At 37.9% G+C, this 20,836-nt stretch overlaps 1 protein-coding gene across 3 annotated transcripts in view; it reads left to right on the forward strand.

Moving 5' to 3' along the window:
• Positions 1-1,000: 1,000 nt before the first annotated feature.
• The window catches only part of ankrd6b (ankyrin repeat domain 6b), a 99,423-nt gene continuing 79,587 nt past the window's right edge, over positions 1,001-20,836 (forward strand). For all 3 annotated transcript variants that reach the window (XM_040124791.1, XM_040124794.1, XM_040124793.1), the window contains exon 1: positions 1,001-1,272. The gene's annotated coding sequence lies outside the window, so the exon portion shown is untranslated. The remainder of the gene's footprint in view (positions 1,273-20,836) is intronic.

Genomic DNA, 20,836 nt, shown 5'->3' on the forward strand with positions numbered 1-20,836 from the left:
CTTTCCTGGCGATGGCCCCAGGTTCTAGTGGTCTCTGAGTAAGATTCTTTAAAAGGGGTTGGGGGCCTCTTTCTTGAGCAATTGTGGAAGCCATTTTAAAGCCACTACATAGTGGCTTTAAAATGGCCAGATGGCGTGTATGTTTGGAGGAGCTTTTAACAAGTCTGAGAAGATAACCCTGATGATGTCATCAGCTCATCAGGGATTATCTGGTCTTGGTCAGCGAGACCCGAAGTTTGTAATGGAAAGTATGTGAAGTTTTAAGCCTATGAGCTGAACACCAATCCCACACTATACACCAATTCTTAGGTTTTGAGTCCGTAGTTTACACCAGAAAAGTGACAAATTTAAGTATACGCAAAATGTCTGTATTGTCTGTACAAATTGAAAATTGGATATGGTAGTGGGAGAGCTACAGAAACAATTACGAAAACAAAAAATAAAACTTGTTGGTGCATGTATTTCCTTTTAGTAGAATGAAGCAAAGTCCTTTCATTTTGTATAAAACTACAAAAAAGGTATACTTTGATAATCAGTATAGTACACACTGTATACAATTATTATGTAGTATGGATGCATGGCCAAAGAGACTATCAAATTGCATTATGGGAAGTGTGGGATCTTGCTTTTTTTTTTTTTTTTTTTTAACCTTGACACGTATCAAGTGAAAGTCAGGATGTCTTAAACTCTGCTCCATCATTTTTTTCTTTTTACCCAATTCCGATTTTCATTGTATTGCAATATTGAATTACTGAAATATCGTTTTAATTATTTTATCTGAGTTGCTCTAACCAAATTTGAGCTGCACATTTTTAAATGTACATTTTAGTTTTCATTATTTTCTAAGACAACACTTCGGGGTTATATAGCAGTTTACTTTCCAAAACTGATTATACACTCCGTTATATTTTTTAGGCTATAAAATGAAAGCTTGTCTAACCTAAATATTGGAGACCAAATGGTTTGTAGGCCACTAGACTTTCACTCGGCTCAGCAGCCAACGGTCAACAGAGGAGAATTATTTTGGACAGGAATTAATTCCATTAGAGAGGAAAACTGGACTGTAACTGGCTTGTGTCTTCCTCCCCCCATTTCAAAGTAGCGACAGTCTGTTGACATGCAAATTGGACAGAGGGAGGCGGCAGCAGCAGCAGATACGTGTGTTTCCACTTTTTAGTTACGTCGCAAACAACCTGCACTCTCCGGAATTGTCGGACTAGCTGACACCGTCGTCGCCCGAGTCGACACTTTGCGTGATAGTTTCTTTTCGAGGTAAGTCTCTTTGTATATTTTGTTTTTGTTTTTATCTTAAATATCCGGGTTTGTATGGAAGGTTTTTGTACTGCGTACATTGGAGGTGACGAGGTCTGTGTTGGGGTTTTGCTGATTTGAATTACGTTCCTTCGACTGCGAAGGAAATCACTGCCAAATTTAAATAATAGCTAGTTTGCTAGTTAGCTACCACAATGACTTTTATGTAAGCTTAATGTTAGCCTGCTTTGGTGAATTCATTGCGACCCCATCATAAATGTATGCTTTATTTTGTCACTACTGTTTCTGCAGATCCGCGATCCCCTTAACTCCCTAACTACAAGTCGGGGCAACAAACCCATAATATTACAGTAACTATTGAGCCTGTATAGTAACTCAATGGTGAGTTTATAGTGACTTGACTTTACTTTTAGGTAATGCTTTATAACGTAGGCTACGCCTCTCTGGACTCCTTAATGGCTAAAAATTACAGCGTGGAGTCCCTAGTGTGTTTGTCAAACACATGATATTCTGTGAATTTGGTCATTTTTTTAAAATTAATATTTTAGTTGAAATGCCTCTCTCAGACATCCACTAAGAAAGCTAATGTGTTCATGTATGTCTGTTGCTCACTATTGAATGAGCTCGCCAAGATAATGTCATTATATTCACATAATTCACCATTAGGAAGTTACTGCTGTTACAGAACATAATATTCCTAGAGGATTCTGTAAGTGCTATGCGAAGGCAACTGGACTTGCTTGAAGTTCTTGAAGAAGTTTTGCCTCTCATCACAGAGGCTTGAAGAGGCCTTTCGGATGAGAGGGGGAAACAGAATACCATGATCTGGGTGACTGAGAATCTTAACACATTCCTACAAGGTGCCACTATTTAAAGGGTAGGTTTTGGTTTGAACTCAGATTAGTTTAAACTGAGTATGTGAGAGATGTCTGAAGAAACAATACATTCAGCAACTGAAAAATTAATCAGGCCAATGGGTGCAAAATAGCCTGTGCTGTATCTGATGCAAATTACCCTACAGCCTCTGAAAAAAAAGAAGAAAAAGAAAATGTGAAATAAAGTAGGCTTAAGTAAAGTCATCTCTGCAGCATGGAACTTGGCCTAAGGCTTAACCTAAATATCTAAGTCTACTGGGGTTCGTAGCCGTCGTACATCACGAAGGCTTGATTAAATGGGAATTTAAATTTAGACTATTTCCATATGCTCCTTACGGTGCATCGGCTCGCCAATGAGGCGGGATTACTCCAGTCAAACAATGGCAGACGTTACGTTGTCAATGTGTTTTTGAGAGAGAGAGAGAGAGAGAGGGGCAGAGCAAATCAATGTATTGCATACAACTCTATATTGAAGCAACGGCAAAAAAGAAAAAAGATGTTAGAACTCTTTAATGTTATTATGAGAAGCGTGAAAAAATATTTTCGGTTCTTTATGAAACTGCGGCGGGACAAATTAGACTGGCGGGCCGCCACAGTCTAGGTAATTAATGGGAAACACCGCATGTCATATTTGTTTGCCTATTGTGGCTAATGTTAGCAGTGCTAGCACCAGCAGCCCTCTTTCCTTGCAGGTTAAGGCCAAATGTCTGCGCTGAATGTGGTTATACATTGCTCTGGTCTACTGGTTATAGGGCATTTTATTCTGACACAGCCTACACACACACACATTTATTTTCATTCTCTATAACAAAATACTGCCAAATTGAGCCGGTTTTACGAGATGTCGTCGGTCCCACTTAACAGCTTTCTTGTATGAAACATCCGGGCACTACCGTGGGGACAGTGGGGGGCTGCCGTCTGCCAGAGCTGCAGCCCCAGCTAGTGGCAGGCAGCTGCATAACACCTTAGATGCAACAGTTAATTCGCGTTGTAAATTAATAAAATATTAATAATTTCTTTCACCAAATAGTATTTCTGTTGCTGATTAGTGAGGGCAGCAGCATTTAATCGTTAGTCGACTAATCAACAGTCTGGTCTACAGAGTATTTCCTCTTTGCAACACAAAGCTGTTGCCACCCTTACCGTTGGGTCACGAAGCGCCGCTCCTGTCACCTAGCAACCTACAGCTGCAGTTGACAATTGGGATACGGCTAAAAGAGGGAGCCAGAAATTTTGATAGTTTTTTTGTTTTATCATTTATTAGAGGAGATGGAGATGCTTCACCGCCGGCACTGGCGTGTGATGTATCTCACGCTGAGAGAGGACCATGGCCAGGTAAAATAACATGGTTAAGCTGTGTACTTTTAGTCAACAATAATGGTAACATTAGCTAGTTAACAACAGTAAGTTAGTGTATGGCTCATTTCATTTAACTTTGACTATATAATTTCATATTTAAAATAACCAGGGGTGGAATGTAACTAACTACATTTACTAATGTACTGTACATGAGTATAAATTCGAGGTATTTGTACTTTTACTTTATTATTTCCATTTTATGCATCTTTATACTTGTACTCCACTACATCTCAGATGCATATAATGTACTTTTTAAAACCACTGCATATGTCTGACAGCTGTAGTGACTAGTTACAAAGCTAAAAATGGCTGGTTTTTTTGAGCTTGTGAAAAGTTGACTTTTTAGAGATATGTGGTTCTCACAGGACAGCGATGCTACAAACATATCTTATAGAATATGATCCATTGCTGTAGATTAAACTAACCAACAGTATATAAAGTAGTTAAAATAGCTCAACCTTTAATATGTACAGCAGTTAAATGCAACATACACATTAATGCAGCAGTAATATTAATCCAAAAACATCATATACAACAGTAAAACACGGACAGGGACCATTTTACTGCACAAGGAGTCCTTTTACTTGTCATTCTTTGAGTACATTTTGCTGATACTACTTACATACTTTTACTCAAGTAAGGTTTTGAATGCATGACTTTTACTTGTAGTGGAGTATTTTCACAGTATGATATTAGTACTTTTTACTTAAGTAAAGGATCTGACTACTTCTTCCACCACTGAAAATACTGCTAATTACTTACTTTGATATTAAAAAATGTTTTTTTCATTAATCACCGTAAAAAGGTTGAGTAAATAGATAGGTAAGTTAGATAGATAGGCTTTAAGCCTTATCTAAGTTCACCGCACTAAATATCTAGCTATTGTTTATTTAACAATTTTTCTTCTCCTTCTTTCCCTAAACAGCCTGGACCCCTGCACTGCACAAACTTAAGTGTTCCTGTGCTGGACAGGTTTTTTAACCGGCAGGACACACGGCCTGATGGACCCTCTCAACCAGAAACGGAGACACGGATGGGGTGCCACTATTGAGACCCTGGTGTTTCTCTTCTGGGTGGCAAGTGGGGCATCATCAGGGTGGTGACCTGACTGACCATGACTATTTTTAAGATGGAGGCAAAAGAACTGAAAGATTTATAATTCCTGTTTTATTTAAGATGTTTTGTTGAACAGTTTTGCCTGTTAAAATATTCTGTGGTAAGATTTATTTTTGTCAATATAAGGTTGTGATGTATTATTTTGGTATGCACTGTCTTTTATTCTTGCCGCTTTCTTAAAACATCTTAGTGACATGGCAGCCTTGGTTTCCAGAATGTTTGGAATGCCTCCTTCCACTGTCCAACGCATTGTCCACAGACTCACTGAGGAGGTAGTGGCCATTCCCTGGTGGCCAAGACCCTGGAAGGCTTGAAGGGATTATCCCCTGTGTTTGCATCGCTGGCAAGACATAGGGCCTTCATGAAAGCAGCAAGAGCAATTGAGAGCTGCCATGTCCGTATTAAGCCACTGAGTGGCCATAATGGTCAGTGCTACAGGAATAGGAAACTGTTCCCTTCCATCGTCCTGCATGCTGTTTGTGACCGTCAGGGCTGCTTCATTGACACCTACAGTCGTGGGTGAAATTATTGGCACGCCTGAATTTTAAGTACAGAATTTAGAATATCTTCAGAAATAAACGCTAATCAACCAATTTTGTTTAATCAGAATATTTAATAAAATTTCCAGAGTTATTGAACAACAACAAAAAGAAATTCCTTCATATAATGGAATAAAAAATACAGACATAAAATATACACTTGAGACAATCATTCGCAACCTTTTGATGAATTTACCGCTATTGAAAAAAGGGCACAAAAAGGAATGACTAATGTTTGCAAAAAATTTCATAGATAAACCAGAGTCTTTCTGGGATAATGTTCTATAGACAGATGAAACAAAAGTAGAGCTCTTTGGGAATGCAGCGCATCAGTTTGTATATAGGTGACGAAATGAAGGGAAAGAACACTGTTTTACTTACAGTACAGAAAAGAACAATGAACAATGTTTTACTGTAAGTAAAACATTGTTCTATCATTGTTCTATGTGGAGGTTCTATCATGCTGTGGGGCTGCTTTACTGCCTCTGGTACTGGAGACATTGAAAGTATAAAAGGAATGATGAAATCAGAAGATTACTAAGACATTTTAGAGCGGATTGTGTCAGAAAACTAGGTTTGAGGAGAAGGTCTTGGGTCTTTCAGTAGGACAATGACAAAGCAGACATCCATCAGCACAAAAGAATGGTTGAAAAGGAAAAGATGGACTGTTTTAAACTGGCCAGCAGTGAGTCCTGACCTTTAATCCTATTGAAAACCTTTGGAGAGAGCTAAAATCTGCTATTGCCAAAAGGACTCCTGCAAACTTAAAAGAGCTTGAAAACAAAACAAAACAATGTGAGAGACAGAAACTACCAGCAGACAGGTGCAAGAAGCTTCTAGATGGCTACAAGAAACGTTTAGAGGCTGTTATTGTTGCCAAAGGTTCTACAACCAAATTTAAATGAAGGGTACTTATAATTATGTCTGGGGTATATATTGTGTTTGTATTATTTCACTATTGTGCAAGTTTTGTTTTTTCTTTTTCTTTTGTTCAGTACCCATGGACATTTTATCAACATATTTTGATAACATTAAATTGGTTAATTTGCATTTCTAAGGATATTCTAATATCTGTACTTAAAATTCAGGGGTGTCAACAATTTCAACCAGGATTCTGTCTGGGCTGGCCTGGGTCAATCCATGACTCAACGAGTGCGCCGCCACACCCCACTGTGCAGTTCACTCTACCCTCCTCCAGGGCCCTTTATCCTTTATCCTTTATCTAGACGGAGCGTACCCGTGCGACCAACATCCGCTCCCCCTATTCACTCCTTAGGTAGCACAAGGTTTGGGAGCCCAGCGCTTCAATTGTCATCTTCCTATAAGCGCTGGAGGTACACCACCCCTTGTACCTCATGTAAGTAATTATTCAACAGGATTTTTTAGCATACTGAAGAAGAAAATTGAACAGGATCAATTATTTTTCGGGAAGTATAATTTTTCTCTTTTTTTTAAAAACATTTTACCATTAAAGAACATAACAGTATGTGCCATCCTCCATAACTGCCATATCTGCCTTTGGGCTGGTGACATGCTCCCGGAGGATGAGCCTGAGGAGGATGTGGTGGAGGATGAGGGGGAGAATGATTTGGAAACAGTGCTGTTCCCTAGCATGAACAGGTGTCTGCAGAGGTGTCTGCCATGGAGGAGGGACACCCTGACCATGACTATTTTTAAGAGGGAAGCAAAAGAATTGTATGTCATAATTCCTATTTATTTAAAATGTTTTGTTGAACAGTTTTGCCTGTTGAAATATTTTGTGGTAGGATTTATTTTCTCAGAATAAGGTTGTGATGTAGTATATTTGTATGAACTGTCTTTTATTCTTGCCTCTTTCTGAAAACATCTTAGTGACATGGCAGCCGTTGATTGACTCAGCCCTGCAAACCCAGTAGACAGTATACGACATGGTAGACAGTGGAGAGATGCTTCCCCAAACACACCCTGGAGACCATCTCCGATGATGTCCCACTGATAGAAGATACAAGGGTATTTATTGTGGTAGCCAATCCAGGTCCAGCAGCACCACCAGGGACACCTGAACAAAAATACAAATAAAAACTTAAAAAGTCATAGATTCTCAAAATATTCTATGAATATGTTTTTAAGGACATGCAGGCAGCCTGTTAATCAAGTTATGTTTTGTATGTATTTTTGTATGTTTTTTTTGTTGTGAATAGTTGTAAAGATCGCTGGGAATGAAATAAACAATATCTTTAACACATACTTTATTTTACTTCATTCATTTCAATTCATTTCATTTTATTTTTCAAGTAATCTCTCAAGTAGAGAGAGGAGCCTGTCCATTCTTTTCCTGGTCACTTGTACTCCTCTCTTCTGCCTCTCTCTGCAACCTCACATATTCTGAACTGTAGAAGCTCATCCTCGCTCTCTGTCTTTCTCCTGCTGCTGGCTGGCTTTCCTCCTCCTCCTTTGCCCTGGTGTTTCCTCAGCAAGGCGACTACGGCAGGACTAACGTCATGTAACTTAACACATACCTGTTTTAATGAAAATTTGAGTTTTTAAGGTCCCTTGGTTAGCTATTCAATTGAGTTGAAACCCAATACCTACATGTACTCTTCAGGTCCTTTTTTATTCTCTGTGTTTGCTGAGTATGCCATATTCTCTTTTTGAAAAGTGATTAATCACCGGCACGAAGTGAATTTTGGAATAGGTTGGCCCACGAGGGATCCACCTGTTGGACACCTATAATATACACTCACTGAGCACTTCAGTAGAAACACCATACTATTACTGGATAGTGCCTCCCGTTGCTCCCAAAACAGCCTCAATTCTTCATGGCATGGATTCCGCAAGATGTTGGAAGGTTTTTTTGAGATTATGGCCACTGTTGACATGATAATACCACATAATTTCTGCACATTTGTCAGCTATACATTATTAGATAGAGAAACCATGGAAAAACACTGTACTCATTGCTCAGCAGAAATCTAGATTCATCAGACCAGGCTAGTCTTCAACTGTCCAGTTTTTGTGAGCCTGTACCCACTGTAGCCTCAGATTTGTGTTCTTGCTGGACAGATGTGGAACCCGATGTGGTCTTCTGCTGTTGTAGCCTAGCCACCTCAAGGTTCAATGTGTTGTGCCTTCTGAAATGCCTTTCTGTTCACCACAGCTGTAAAGAGTTGTTTTCTGAGTTAGCAGCTTTTCTGTCCCTCCAGCTCTCCCTAGTTTGGCCATTCTCCTCAAACATCTCTCATTAACAAGGCATTTCCTTCCCCAGAACTACTACTCACTGGATGTTTTTGTTTTTCGCATAACTCTGGGTAACAGAGACTGTTGTTGAAAATCCCAGGAGATCAGCAGTTTGTATTTGCAGAAATACTTACATTTGCAGAAAAAACAAGCTACAGTCAAAGTTACTGAGATCACATTTTTTCACCCATTCTGATGTTTGATGTGAACATTAGCCGAAGCTCTTGACCTGTATCTGCATGGTTTTATGCATTGCACTGCTGCCACATGATTGGCTGATTAGATAACTGCATGAATAAGCAAGTGTACTTGTCTTGTTTACATTGACAAAAACAGCCACCAGAAACAAAACCTTAACAAGTTGTAGTCTCTGGTTCTGGTGGACGATTACATTAAGTGTTTGGGAACCACAGGGACAGATATGGATGTAGTATATGGTATATATTAATTATGATGTATAATATTATTATACAGCAATGTTGATGTATATTGTGATATAGTACATATTCTGGAAAATAATTAGAGAAACTATGGATTAAAACAACACAGACATGCATGCCAGTTTGTGGCTAATCCAGCGGATGAAACAAATGAAAAATCTAAATACTTAATTAAATTGCTGCCAAAAAAAAACAAAACGATATGACCAAAAACAATAAATTTAAATATAACTTTTAAAAAACTCCAGACTACCTTTAATCTTGATGACATCATCAGGCTTTCTTTGTCAGATTTGACAAAGCTCTTGTCAATTTCTTTGTACAACTTTTCTCACAGGCTAAGAAGTACTCTTCATGTTGAGTAAGTTGACTTTGATATGTTATAAATAAAATCTGCGTCATGACCCTTTTAAAAGAATCACTGCCACAGTATAACGGGCATGACATGAAATACTTACCTGTATAAAACTGTAGTCAGTAATGCAGTACTATGGAGTACTTATTTAATTTGATTAGTTATTTACTCTAGCTCTAGCTAGAGTTATAGTACATAATTGAGTAAAAGAAATAACAATTTTAGTTCCATCATTGCTCATTTTTAAGTTATTTTAAAATACTAGTGTTTTTGTTGTTATTTTCATAATCTGCACAAATGTTTTCAGTTACTCTAAAACCTTAAAGCATACTGAAAAACAGTGATGCAATAACTTTGTTGATAAGAAGGTGGTTACTGAAGTACTAATTTTACAAACAGTGCTCATTTATGCCTAGTTTTGTACTGAACTGAACAAATTAGCTCAGCAGAACTTACTATTCCAAGAGAAATGGCATAGTGACATCACAGTGATGGGGTCCTGGTATCCAAACACTAATGAATTCATGTGAGATTAAGTAACACTGATGATTTCTCCATCTTTCCTGATTCCCAGTCATTCCACTTTGCTGTTTGCTAAACTGCTGGGGTGTTCAGTTTCCGAACCTGAGATTTTCAACACAGGCAAAAAAAGTTTGAGGGATAGGTGGCCCTCCATCAGCCAAGATCATTTTACAAATCTTTATTTTTATAAAAAAACTTTAGTTCATAAGAAGGTTACATTTTTGGAGATAAAAACCTTCCACCTGAATAGAGCGACATGTAGCCTTGCAATGTGTGGTCTGTGTTAAGCTGATGAATGCATCCATGCAGTTAGAGTATGAACAACAGCTTCATCCATGTGTCCATCTGCTCTTGTCCCTGGTGAGCTTGGGTGGTTGCGTTGATGCCGAGATCTGCTAATTCCCATTTTGCTTTGTATGTGAAAATCAATGTTAAAGCCATCACATTTGTTTTTACAGTGCCTCTGTAGTATATTAAATCTATGATATTGATTCTGTAATGTTTTTAAGGACATAATATCACTTTGTAATCAGATTTACACATTAGAATTTTAAACTCAGCCTCAGGTGGCAGTACAATAGGACAAATCCTGGGATTAGCAAACTATTTGTCATAGCACTGCTTCCTAGTGAGGCACTGGACTTTCCACTGAATGGCATGAGAAAAGGAGCTTTATTTAGTATTTTACCTTGCAGTGGCTCTAAATGCCACTTAACCCTTTATTGCTTGAAACAATGAACACTAGGGCCATGCACAGCTCCTCTTCTTCAACTGCATCTGCTTTCAGTAAATTCTCTAAGTGCAGACGATTAAAGAAGTGGGGGAGTATCAGTGTATGGATGCTAGGGCTGTATAAAATGACCTATCTCTCTAAAAATTCTTTTTCTGATTAATTGCAATTTTTATTTGAATGATACAATATTTATTTTTAAAATCACAAGATCAGTCTTTGCATTTGCCCCTTTTTTTAGTAAACATGTACATCTGCAAATGTTATACAGTATTTGCTGCAGTTTACGCGTCTGTTGTGAGTTTGTCAGGATGGGTAGCAGACTATGGTTATCCTAGTTATCTGGTTATATATGTCAATGAGAAGGATGGACTGAAAAAAGACTGATCTTAGCTCTCAGTTTGTGTTTATTGAAGATATATCTCCCTCTATGAGATGAAAGGCCGTGGAAGTCAACTGAACAGTGTGTGGATTCTACTTTCAGTCTGTTCCTGGTGCTGGGTAGCTAACGCTAGCTAGTGGCTGTCTGCAGATATTAGGCGATGTCAACACAAACAGTGCAGATGAAGTAGTGAACAGACTTTCAGTTTTTGCCCTGTCTTTGCCCAAAGGGAGGGAAGTTGTAGAAAAAGCAGACACTTAGCTGGAGAGCAGTGTGAGCAGCTACACATTCACCATCTTTCTCTAATTTTTGGGGGTCTATATTTCTGTTTATTAGTATTAGGGCCGAGCAATGATGCGGCCAGGGCTGGTATAGTCCCTTGCACTGAAAGTGAAAGGAACCTATTGTTTTTGTAGAGATTATTATTTTTATTATCATTATTATTATACTGCGTTGCTCTCATTATTCTGGAAATAATACATATTTTTTTAAACATTTTTTGGCAGATTGGAAGTCAGCTGTTTTGGAATTCGTGTATCAATTTTTATTTTACAAACACATTTTTGAGGCCTTTAAGATGCGCAAAGACTCATGAACAACAGGTGCAACAGGCCTTATTTCTGTATGTGGGAGACCCAAGTTAGTAATGTCTGTTTTCTTGTCTTATTATTTTTTTCTGACTGCAGTCGTTGTAGATATGCATTAAGGGATAATTCCAGTTTACTACAACTTGGGTTTTATTTTTGTAGTTTTTGTCATCAATTCTAACTTCACAGTATGATAACACTGTGCTCGTCAAGTTAATTGTTTTAAAATCTGGGAACACAGTAACATCACTAAGAAAAAGTCATATGGGGAAAGAAACACAGGCAGTCGGACAGTCAGTTCATCTAGATCTTCTGAACCAGTGTTTTTTGTTACTTAGTTTGCTTGTGAAATACTGTATCATTTTTACTGTCTTTAGGCCTTGAAAGACTGTTAAAATAAGATAATACATGAATGAAGAATCACTTTTTGTTTGACGACATGCAACATATGATGAGCTGTCCCAAGTACACACAGCTTTTTTTTATGGGGTCACAAACCAAAAAGGTTAGGAACTAAACCACTTTATTCGGAGGTAAAATTGAAAGCATGCACAACTGAAATGTCAGCAATAATCCTCACTGCATAGGAAAACTGTGTGCACAATCAATCACACAAAGTACAGTAGGTCAAAGCTGAAGCAGGAAAAGTATGCAAACTCTGTTGAATGTTTAATAATTTACTGTTAATCATCGTTCTCTCCTCGGAATAAGTTTGACAAACCTGACCCGTCTGACTGCTTTAACTTTAGGTGTTATTGTTTTTATTGGGTCTTTTCCTGTTTGTATAAATGATGAAATTTTGATACTATTAGGCCAGATTTTTAAGGGCATTGAAATGTCCTATGACTTATAATTGTTGTACTAAAAGCCATTACTTGTTGTTGTGTTTAGTCTTAATCTATATTTGTTTAGGTTGACCTCTCTACTATTTATTCAGATGGCTATCACATCTGGCTCAGCTGTCACATGGATGACAGAAGGTTTATTTCCAGCATTGACCTCAGGATTAGCCAACAGCACGTCAGCCTCCCATGTTTCTACACAAAATACACAAGTGCCTGACAGTGATTAAGCTGATAATATAGCTGGAAATATTTGACCTGCATTCTCTGGGGAATTTATGGTCCATTTTGTCCATCATACAGTAAATGCTTCAGTCAGCACAGATCTCTCTGCTTCACTGCTGCAGTGAGCTAGCTATCACTGAAACAAATCTTGGGATTAGTGAGTGGGTCAAAGGATTGTTTTAACCTGGTTTTGGCACTCTGTCCCTGACTGGTGCAGGAAAGACAGATGGCTGAGATTTGAGTGAATTTCGCAGACAGAGGAACAAGTTGAGGGGGACCTTCCATTGTGACCACTTGTTTCACACACAAATCATATAGTCATGTCACTCATCCTTCAATCTACAGTGTGAAGGGAAAAGCCCTCCTGTTGAGAGCAGTTGAGGGGAAGCTGCAGTTTATTTCTCTGTTATTGTATTGTTGGTCCTTCTGCAGTCAGATTTAGTGTGGGCCCAAAATGAATGAACTATCTTTTCTACTGGTATTTTTATTGGTTTGATACAAATCAAGTTTACACTGGAACATACTGCCTGGAGGATATAGCCGTATCCTCATTCTCTAAAGTAAGACTGACAAAAGCTTTCACCTTTTCCCACCTATTTGGCTTTTTTATAGTGCTGGTTGAAATTATTGGCACCTCTGAATTTTAAGTACAGAGTTTAGATTATCTTCAAAAATAAATGCAAATTAACCAATTTTTTATCAAAATATTTTAATAAAATGTCCAAGGTTATTGAACATAAGAAAATAAAAAACAGAATGTGCATAATAGTGAAATAACACAAACAAAAAATGTGTCCCAGACACAGTTATTGGCATCCTTCACTAATATTTGGTTGTAGAACCTTGCACCTGTCTGCTGGTAGTTTCTGCCACTCTTCCATTGCTATGTATTCAAGCTCTGAGAGTATTAAGTCTCTACTTTGGTCTATAGAACATTATCCAAGAAAGACTGTGGATTATCTATGAAGGTTTTTGCAAACATTAGTTGTGCCTTTTTGTGCCTTTTTCTCAATAATGGTGACCTCTTTGGCCTTCACCCATGGAGCCCTACTTGGTTTAGTGTGCAGCAAACGGCACAGGCTGAAACCACCACTCCAGATTGCTCCAGGTCAAGCCTGTAGGTCTTTAGATATCTTGTGTGGTAATTTTTCCACAATCCACACCAACCTTTACAGACTTCTCTCATTGAGTTTTTTCTTAGCACCATGTCCTGGAAGCGATTTAACAGTTTTATGACGATGAAACTTGATGAACTGTTGAAACAGGGATTTCAAGATCTTTGGCGATTGCCTCGTAGCCTTTGGAATTGTTGTATTTTTGTTAATAGCATTTCTGATGCTGTCAGACAGCTCTCTTGTCTTCACCATTGCGAAAAAGAAACTGGAAACAGTCAGCTCCTTTTATGCATTCATTGGTTAATTCAGGTCGCATGAACACTAAAAAAGTAAGTACAAGTGAGTCTTATTTTTTTAAATTTTGTTTGAAGAACTAATTTAAATTCATCAAAAGGGTGTCAAGGGTACATTTTTTATTTCACTACATGAAAGCATTTTTTTGTTGTTTAGTGACTTTGAACACTTTATTAAATATTCCGATTATACAAAATTGGTTAGTTTGCATTTATTTCTGAAGATATTCTAAATTCTGTACTTAAAATTTTGTGCCAATAACATCAACCAGGTGCTACCAGACTAACTGCTGGTCATATCGATGAAATAATTAGAACCTTTAATAGTATGACAAACTCTTGAGTACTGTGTGAAAAAGTTTAGCTTGCTTTAAACAGTGCAGGTAATGACTGATGTTTTCCCTTCGGTGCTTACTGTAGCTGTATGTGTTCGCTGCTGAGACTGTTCAGTAGTACAAACCCTCTACTTGACTCTACTTGACTTGGCTGCTGATGATACCAGCTCTCAAACAAATTTACTGCCCTTGGCACTTCCCGTAAATGTGAACTGCAGCCGGTACACCGAAGAACACTGAAGAGACTTCTTCGCGGGGTATCAGGGCTGGATTCATTCATGTACCAATGTAAGATAGTATACTCTGTGCTTGTTAGCCTGTGGTTATAACGCCATATTCCTACTGACCCTGGAGTTTGAAGACACTTGCAGCTTTAATTAATATACACATCTTTTAGTGCCTGTTAATAATTGTTTTGCATTTTAATTTAAATATGTTTATCATACAAATTGGTACAGTTTTGTTTATTTAGTTTAAAAGCACACAGGTAGAATCAATACAGTAGTATTACAGTAAATTAAGTAAAAACAGGTCTTGAATTCATAATTCATCAGCTTTAAGTAACCTGCATCTTAATATTTTGGGATAAAGAGGCATATCGTTTAATTTCCACCGGTTACCAGCATATCATGCTAGTGTGCCCTGCACTCTTGTGGCCTGAAAAGTGCGCAACATTCAAAACTCGAGAACTTGAAATACTCCATACATTTAGAGGTCTGCACCCAGTATTTAATGAGGGGGAAAAAATGACTTGAATATCCTGGCACTCGTGAGATTCAGGGGTTTCGTTTCCAGGGATGTGATGAGAGAAAATAGCACTTGTGCTCACCAGCAATGCTCCAACCAGAATGTTCCTCCATTCTAAGGGTGGATTTGTACAAAAAAACGAAGTCTAAGCACGGCCCATATTTATATAGCATATCAGAATCACTCTTAGGAATCATTCTGAGAGTGAACCTAGGACTAAAGCACAATTTATGAAGCTCACTACAATTACTTACAGCAAGGAACAGGCTAACCTCTAGGAGTGACCTTTATGACGCTGTTTTATGAAACACTCTAGCTGCAACAAGAAATCATGACGATGTGTAGTAGTTCTCCTACAGTTGTTGTGTGAAATATTAAGACAGTTGTAAAACTCGAAATGCAGAAAAGTGACACTTTTTTATCCTAATTTAAATGTTAGTTTTATGTTTATAGGCAAATCATTTTGCTTTCATATATACGTATATATCATATGCATTTACACACAAAAAAATGATGCTAACATTAATTAAAACTCATTGATATTTTAGATATGCCATTTAGACTATAAGTAAACAAGGGCAAAGCCACTCACATGGTTTAAAAAATATATTACTGTATAGAATTATAATAGAAGGACTGTGTGAAATTATCCCGTCAGCCTTCTCCAATTGCATCATTTTACAGCCTATAAAATTGCAACATCTAGCACACACTGTACGGGGACACACAATAATGATGTTGAAAACCCTCTGACTGGCTATAGTCTCATCTTCTCTTCCACCAGCCAGTTCCACTTTAAAAACTCCCCTTTTATTTGCCCTAAATGCAAGGGAAAATTGTTATTTCTTTAATGTCACACAGTCTTAGGAAATGCAACATAACAATATGAACATATCTATAGCCATAATAACCTATTGTAATTAAATTATCCTTCATAATGTGGGTGACATCCAGCCAGGGGGACATGATTTTGTTCCAATAAATTTTAGTCCTTTCTCACGGAGGACCCTTGTTGTCTGCATTATCTTTTGTAATCAAAGTTTTTTTGCGACTTAATGAACTCCGAAATTCTTGGTTCTGACAGAACCATTATTGATCCCATTCCAAAATAGTCTAACATTGTTATGTGTGCTCCTCCGCCAGCCTTATTCTGCTTTTGTCAAGACATTTTGTCATTCCCAAAATGTCCGTGGAATCTCTCTGCCTGAACGCCATTTCAAGGCAACTCCTAACTGGTTAGGCCCATGGCTGGATGATTAAACTTGATAATTACCATGAAGGAAAGTCCCACGATAACGATGATAAACTGATGATGATGATAGTTCATGATAAATTAATCTGTTCTACATTTGGTTCAGTCCTCATCTGCACAATAACACTGTTAGGCTACAGCAATAGGGTTACATAGCTGACGTGTAGGGCCAAAAGAGTAAAACACACACCCATTGTATGAAATTTAAAATGAACGAGTGTGAGGAGAGTCCAATGTCCACACGAGACGAGGAAATTGTGGAGAAGAATGGTCACATAACATCAGTGATTTTGAATTGGTTCACATTTTTTAAGCTGGATAAACAGCAGAGAGATATCTGTCAAGAGATATACAGGGAACCCGCGACTGGAAACACAACAAACCTTTTCCATTATTTGAAAAGGTACGATCCCACCTTTTTTTTTTATTACTATGTGGCACATAAAAGTAAGTAAAACTGCCAGTACCAATGTGCAGTAGCAATTGTTTATTTCAAAGCATTGCTGCTTTTGCCTTGTTGGGACGTAAATGTTGTACCATGTTGGCTGCGAAAAGTATCAAGTTATTTATTCAAAAATAAATGATAGTTTAGAAACATAACAAATCTTTACTTGACTTATATTAATTGATTAAATCCTAAACCGAATATATCCTTTGAACTTCATATTAAAAGCTACCCTGTTTTCTTGTAAACAAACAAGTTATGTTTACATTAAGTGTTACTCACCAAAACATAGTGTGTGTATCTTTGGCCCAGTTCAAACCTGGCATTAACATGCGCCGTGGGTGATCGGATCCCAAGTGGACAGCTCCAAGTACGTCAGTTCATGCCTGGCATTAGAATGCGTCTCGAGTCACCACTTGTGATTTGGTCTCACCTCCCTGCTCTATATGCAAATAAATATGTACATTTATTCCATTTTCAAAGACCAGATGTGTTGTTGTTTTCTAACTGGTGGGAGGAAGCAATGCACATTCTGGGTCTAGTCTGTCGGAAATGAAAAGAAGAAAAAATCAAAACAATACAGACTGAGTCTATTCCTTGGCGTGTTCCAGACAAACCAAATCACCCAAGATGTTTAATGCACTAGTAATACAGTTAGGTTCATAAGAATTTAGACAGTGACAGAATTTTCGTAATTTTGTCTCTGTACATCACCATGATTGATTGGAAACAAAACCATCAAGATGTGATTGAAGTGTAGACTTTCATCTTAAATTCAAGGGGTATATTATCGCATTAACCACTCAGGAATTACAGACATTATTATACATAGTCCCTCATTTTCAGAGGCTCAAAAGTAATTGGACAATTGATAGTTGATCAGTTTCATGGCCAGGTGTGGCCTTTTCCCTCATTATTACGTTGCAAATTAAGCAGTTGTTGGATTTGCATTTGGTAGCTGTTAATGGGAACTTTAAATATGTCGTCCAAAGTGCAAATGAAGGAGGCCATCGTCAGGCTCAAAAAACAAAACAAACCTATCAGACAGATTGGGTGCTGCTCAGCCGCTCCACAGCACTACTGTCAGTGGTCAGCGGGGGGTGTTGGGTGTGGCTTCTCCAGAAGTCAATAACAATCTCATTTGTTTTCCCTACATTTAAGGAAAGATTGTTATCATTGTACCATGTGGCCAGTTGGTTCACCTCATTTCTGTAGCTCAATTCCTCATTGTTGCTGATAGAGATCCAACATTGTTGTTTCATCAGTACATTTGATGTATGGCTGCCAATGGAACTGGCTCACTAATGTTTACTGATGATGTGACTGCTGATTGCAGTAGCAGGATGACTTCTGAAGTGTATACGGCTATACAATCTGCTCAGATTTAGCCAAATGCTGCAACACTGATAGGACGGTGCTTCACAGTCATATGGATCATGACCCAAAACATACTGTGAAACAACCTTAGAGCTTCTCAAAGCAAAGAAATGGAATATTCTTCATGGTCAGTCACCTGACCTCAACCCAACTGAGCATGCACTTACTGAAGGCCGAAAGACCCACAAACAAGCAGCAACTGAAGGCAGCTGCAGTAAAGGCTGGGCAAATCATCCCAAGGGAGGAAACTCACAATTTGGTGATGTCAATGGGTTTCAGACTTCAGGCAGCAAGGATTTTCATCATAGTATTAAAAATAATCCTTAGAATTATGTTTCTTTGTCCATCTACTTTTGAGCATTTAAAAATGAGGGACTATGTATAAACATGGCTGTAATTCGTAAATGGTTAATGCGATAATTTTGGTGAATGATATGGATACTCAGCCCTAGTGACATCGATCAAGTGAAGACGTGATTGATTAGAAAATATTTCACCTTGAGAAAATAAAATAAAAAAAGGTTGCTTTTACTGAGCTTAATGTGTTCACACAAATGGAATCATTGTATGTTGTTAACAAGCTACACAAGAAATCTGTATTGTCCCGTCCATTTGCCAGTTGCTGCCAATACTCAAAACATATAGGAGTAAAATATGGAGACACCGATACAAGAAACTGAATGCAGATTTATGCGCCACCTGCCTTTACCGAAACAAACCCTTTTTTTCAAAATTTACATTAAACATTCAGTACTAGCTAGAAAACGATTATTATTCTGCTAAATACTGCATTCACCATCCTTAAGATCTTATTCTGAACTACAGCAAAATCTCCAAATTACATTACATTACAACACAGCTTATATAATCAGCTTCCAAAGTAATTACATACAGTCACAGAGCAGGGTTTCCAGAAGTGTTTTAAAAGATGCGGTGGGTGTCCTCAGCTAAAATAAAGACCACCTCAGATAAAATCCTAAACTAGAATTACTGCCTTGGGGTTGTATGCCTCCGCCAAACAGTCAAGACAGGTCTGTGCCTTTCCAAATCATGTCAAATCAGTTGAATTTACCACAGGTGGATTCCAGTCAAGGCATAAGGCTGCAAAAGCACAAAGTGTAAAGAAATTGACAGGGTCTGAATACTTTCCAAATGCACTGTATCTCCTAAACATGCTTAAGATTTTAGTTTTGGAACCATGTGTCTAGCTGTAAGAGTGTAGGACTGGTAGCGTGTCAAAAAGCATATGGCAGAAAACAGAATAATAAGAACGAAAATAACAATAATGGGATTCCTGTCAACAATCACACAAGTATTCTATTCATTAAATATTGTTTGTTTATACCTCATTCTGCTCTGTATAAGTGTACTTATTCTTAGACTGACAGATGAAGCAAATTGTTTTAAAGGATGGAGGATTGTAGTGGGAGCACTGGGTGTTCATTTCACAAAGAAGGATGACAACAGTACTAGTTGTAATGTCTATAAAATTATAATTTAATTAACATTAGCGCGACCCACGCTGGCTTAACAGATTTTTTCTTTGACTACAAAAGCCTAAATTAAAACAAATGCTGCACAAATACTCTCTCATTTCATCTATATTAGATGACGACAGACTCTGAGATAATAAAACAGTTGCGTTGACGCTTAAAACCTGTGCAGGCCTACATTTTTTCCACAACGAAAATTGTTTAATCGTTAAGGGAATTGATAAAGAATCAGGCCTCAAGCAGAATCGATAATGGCATTAGTATCAATAAAATCTTATCAGTTCCCATCCCTATCAAATGCGTGGTCGGAATTATAATCTTGTTGGTTGTTGGATTTCCAATTAACATATTAAACACATTATTGTAGACTTCATGTGTAAGATATTAGATGTTGCATAGAGTTGTGGCTGGAGCAGTGAATGCATTGTATATGGGTTAAAAACTCATGCGGAGCACCATTGAACTGTATAGTCATGCAAATGTTCTTTGTGGGGTTATGAGAGCTCATATAAACAGAGGAAAGAGATGACCCACATAACAAGGAATGTACAGCAGGCAGTGTTGTAGCTCAGAGCGCTGAAGTTAATTATAGTGCATTCATGCCCTGGCTCATTGCACAAAGGTAATACAGATTTAGTTTTTAATGTTTCCTTCCCCAGATGGAGTCACACACTGCTGTGAATGATGGATTTTTATGAAGCCGAATCGTTTTTTTAACTTTTATATCAATAATATGAACTCTTTTTTTTGAAGTGCGCACAGTGCTTCATTTTTCCCAATTAGTGAAAAACATGATGTTACATGAGAAGCTCAGACGTGGTCTGGGAAGGGGGGGGTTGTTACAATGCTAAAAGCCTAATTTGGGCGTCTTTTTTTCTGGCCCATGAGTATTATTTCTAATCATTTGTAGACTTAAAGACAAAATCTATTATAACAAACCAAATTTTTGGGCGGCAGTAACCAAGGAAAGTGAGAAAGCGTAACACTGCATTCCTTACTTGACACGTTAAAGAACATTGGTGCGCTTTTTGATGAATTTTAGGGGTCTCTCAATGGATCGCATCACTTCCTTTTTATGTCAGATCAAAAATTCTCACTCCCACTAAAACTTTAATGAAACATTTGCTGATTGGGGTTTTGAATCGGCTCCTGTTGTATATGTTGACAGACGGAGACTAGCAGTTACATTCCTGGCATACTTTAGATATCAACTGCTGTCCAGGGTGTTTCAATGATGACCTGTGACTTCAGCACTTCATTGCGAACACGTAAAAAAAGGAAAATGATGTGTCTCATTGAATTATTCATCAGCTAAACAA

Source organism: Xiphias gladius, chromosome 4 (assembly GCF_016859285.1).
Source record: "Xiphias gladius isolate SHS-SW01 ecotype Sanya breed wild chromosome 4, ASM1685928v1, whole genome shotgun sequence".
Taxonomy (NCBI): domain Eukaryota; kingdom Metazoa; phylum Chordata; class Actinopteri; order Istiophoriformes; family Xiphiidae; genus Xiphias; species Xiphias gladius.